This window comes from Thamnophis elegans, chromosome 4 (assembly GCF_009769535.1).
Source record: "Thamnophis elegans isolate rThaEle1 chromosome 4, rThaEle1.pri, whole genome shotgun sequence".
In the NCBI taxonomy this organism is placed as follows: domain Eukaryota; kingdom Metazoa; phylum Chordata; class Lepidosauria; order Squamata; family Colubridae; genus Thamnophis; species Thamnophis elegans.
The window spans coordinates 84,706,350-84,710,759 of NC_045544.1; positions in this window are offsets into that span (position 1 = coordinate 84,706,350).

Here is a 4,410-nt window from a genome sequence, read left to right on the forward strand (position 1 = left end):
TACATGTATAGATTTACTGTTTACTTATGCTTTCACATAACTCTTTTTCTATAATCTCTCCTGCCTAATAATCAAAACCACAAATCATAAGCTTATTTTTTCTGTTCCATGCAAAAAAGTCCTTAAGGGATTTCCAGTCAGCAAAAAATGTACATCTTGTCTTTGTCTAATCAAAGAAGTCAATATAGCCAGCTAAGTTCCATCATCACCATCATTCCTCCGCTGTGGGTCATACCAAATCTTTACACCAAAGAAGCAATAACTTTGTGGTGCTCTGCTCCTGCAGCAGTACTTTTCAACAGAAGGCTACCTATTGTAACCCAAAGTTATCTTAAATATAATTACCTACTGAACAAGCCTTCATTGGTATGTCTAATTCTCTAATTCATTCAATTTATCCTAAGGGTTCCATCTTGGAGATGATATTAGATCAATTGCCAAAATAATAATAATGATAATGCATCTTAGGCTTTTTATTTGTGCATCTTGGTAAAATGTTGCTGCTGTTCATTTGTAGTTCTAAGGAAGTCTGCTTAGCAGAATGTCTGAATGACCTTGGGAGAAGTCACTGGTCTCCTTTTTTTCTGCTTGATTTGTCCCTTGTCTAACTACACCAGCTGAAATAGAACAGGAACATGGATAAATACTGACAGTTTTGCGTTCTTCCTCCCTCCTGCCTCTTTCTCTCTGCCTCGCTCAGACAGAATAAATAGGCAAGTTAAAAGCTAGACCCAAGCAGTCCTAGTGATACAGAATGACAAGAAATGAAACAGAAAGAGCATCTAATCTTGTTGCAATCATGATTATAGATTGCCTGCAGACTTTTACCGAGCGGCGCCAGGCTCATAACTCACTGATCCTTCTCTACAGAAAACCAATGATGTTTTAATCTCATTATTGCCTGTTATTAAATATGAATCATGCACTGTAAAGTTTGGAAATGAAAGCTTTAAAATTGATTGTCTATGAAGAATAAAGATGAGCTGCACAGCCTGGTTAGTTTTGTTATAGATTTCCCATGCCTGATGGGTTACTTTGGAAAGAGTTTAAGAGCGATCAAATAGCTGTCTACTCTCACTCTTGGGGAAGCTAGAAAGACTGGCATGTCCTGAGGAGATGAAGGTTTGCTTCCCCATCTTACTTTGGCTCTGAACTGATGCTACAAAAGCTTTTATCTCATAACTTCCTCAATGGTTTCCGTTCTTATCCAATCAAAATTTTTCCATCCTATTTATCTGTTATATTCACAAATGCTGTGTAAAGTTCATGTTCCAGTAAAAATAAAACAGGAGAGGAGAGAGAGAGAGAGAGAGAGAGGAGAGAGAGAGAGAGAGAGAGGAGGAGAGAGAGAGAGAGAGAGAGAGAGAGAGAGAGAGAGAGAGAGAGAGGAGAGAGAGAGAGAGAGAGAGAGAGAAGATTTTAGCCATCTTGCAGCCTACTGCTACTACTAGCTAGATTACCTACAGGTTTTCCAAATGCAATTAGAACTTAAAATATAAACTGGTTAATAGAAAACTAGCAATTGATTAGTTCCTGCAGAAAAGATGGTCCTCTGGAATCTTTAAAGAGTTTTGTACTAGATATAGAAAAATTCTAAATTATTTTTTAAATCAATGTTTGTTTTTCCTTAGGACTCCCAACAGTTCTGTTATGTACTACCCTTCTATTACTGCAATGATTTATTGTTGCTTATTAAAGTTCAACAAAATGATGTGAGAAGAGAATCTATTTAATTGTATTCAACCAGTGCATAAACAGGCTCAATTATCAGAGGTTTTAAAGATTTGTGTCATGAAGGAATCAAATAAATTGTAATATATGAGCAAAACATCCTTCAGGAGTTAATTTCTTAGAAGTCCTTCTAAACTATTAAAATTAGTCAAACTTCAAAAATTGCAAAATATTTCTTTATTTTAAGGTTTGGCTCTGGGTGTCATCATGTGATCTTGGAGAGGACCTGAGGGGAAAAATTATATGGCTGAAAGGTTTGGGGATTCTCAAGTGGAATTTCACAATATTTCATAATCATATGTGAAATTATGCAGCTTCATGCCACACTACCAAAATCTTGTAGGCTTTTGAGATCTTGCAAGTTTTAGCATCTTACTAAAAGATACCCTGATGCCCATAAGTACTGCATTCTTGACTTCTGTCCTGTTTTAAAGAGGTTCATAATAAAGTACTACATTTGGACAATCTTCCAAAACATTCATTTTCCCTTATAATGTATAATGGGACTATTCTAAAGTTTTCTGGAAAGTAGATTTGGCCAAAATATCTACACATTCAAATTGAGGGTATGGAATACTATCTTATCAATTGTTGCCTGTTTGGTGGCATGAACGCTAAATTTATAAACAGTATATTAGGATGTTGTTTGTGTTAGATGCAGAAAGAATAGATTATTCATTGGCAGTTGCTTTATAGATTATTTTTATTGTTGTCGACAAAAAGAAAATAAGATGAGTTTTCATATGCTGAAGAGACTTATTTTTTATACACCATGTTTTCTTTGTTTAATCAAATATACTGTTGAATGTTGGATATATTTTGTTATAGTTTATAGAAGCAGGTCTGACTTGAGGGAGGCTTTTTTATATAATAAACATAAAATACTAGCATATGAAATGCACAAACATTTGCAATATAATGAAGAGAAGCAATCATATTAAAAATTCCAGCAGAAACCCAAATGTCTTTGGATTTTTGCACCCTTGCCAACTTTCAAACTCTTAGAATTCTCAACAATGGCCATGCTTGGGTAGGGAATCCTGAGTACTGAAGACCACATGTCGAGAAGTTATGAACGTTGGGAAAACTAATATAAGGATTTTGCTGCCATAAATTTAAAAAGAATGTAAGGCATGTAACAGGGTAAGAAAAGAGAAGAGACAGACAGATAATAATTAAGATCTTAAACTAGGGCCTGAAATCTCAAGTCTACCTCCAGTCCCAACAGAAATAATAGTTTTACTGGCTTGTCTTTCTGATTCTGCCCAATTTACTTCACAGATTTGATGCTGGAGGAAAAAATAGAAGGAAATATTTGGCACGCTGCGCTGTACTCCTTGAAGAAGAATGAGATAGAAACTTAAATAAATAAATTACCATGCACACAAAATGCATTTGAGTCCATTGGCTTCCAACAAAGTCAGATTCACTTAACAATCATGTGATTTGCTTAACTACCAAAAGGGGGGAAAAGGTTGCAAAATTGGCACAATTAATGACCACATTGCTTCCTTATGAAAATTCTGGTTCCAATTGTGGTTGTAAGTCAAGGACTACCTATATAGGATAGACTAACAGAATTGGAAGGGATCTTGGAGGACTTCTACTCCAACTCCCTGTTCAGGCAATAAACCCCATACCATTTCAGACAAATAATTATCCAACATCTTCTTTAAAACTTCCAGTGTTGGAGCATTTACAACTTCTGGAAGCAAGTTGTTCCATTGTTTAATTATGCTAACTGTCAGGAAATTTCTTCTTAGTTCTAGATTGTTTGATTAGTTTCCACACATTGTTTCTTGTCCTGCCTTCAGGTATTTGGGAGAATAGCTTGACTCCTTCTTCTTTGTGGCAGCCCCTATATCAGGGGTGTCAAACTTGTGGCATCATGGTGGCATCACATGATGTATCACAACTTTTCCCCCTTTGCTAAACCAGGTGTGGGTGTGGCCAGCGCATGAGCCAAGGTGGCGCAGTGGTTAAATGCAGCACTGCAAGGCTACTGCTAGATCAGCAGGTCAGCGGTTCAAATCTCACCGGCTCAGGGTTGACTCAGCCTTCCATCCTTCCGAGGTGGGTAAAATGAGGACCCAGATTGTTGGGGGCAATATGCTGACTCTCTGTAAACCGCTTAGAGAGGCCTGAAAGGCCTATGAAGCGGTATATAAGTCTACTGCTATTGCTATTGCTATGATGCATAGAGCCCACAGGCCGCGAGTTTGACACCCCTGCCCTATATGAACATCTGTAATTTACATGATAAGATACAAGTAGATTTTCCTAACACTATGAATGCATTTTCACTTACATACAGGGACTATCATTAATCTTCAGCCCTTCTCCTATGAAGAAGCATAATCACTAAACTTGCACTACATGAATATGAGTTCATTTGCATTGAAAACAAGTCTTATTAAGAACATGTAAATGTTGCAGTTTAGACATCTGCATCTGTAACACGAGATCCTGTGCTATAAAGGATGAAGGGTAAATTAAATCCCATTCTCTTTTAAAAGCCCGTGAGACTAGCCTATATATTTATTGATTTAAAATATTTTGCCTACTTTCCTACTTGAAAAGCACTTAAAGTAGCTAAAATACTAAAATATGAATGAATAGAAAGTTCACTGTTTGCATCACTCATAGATTTCATGTAGGTATGTGTGAAAATGTGTATAA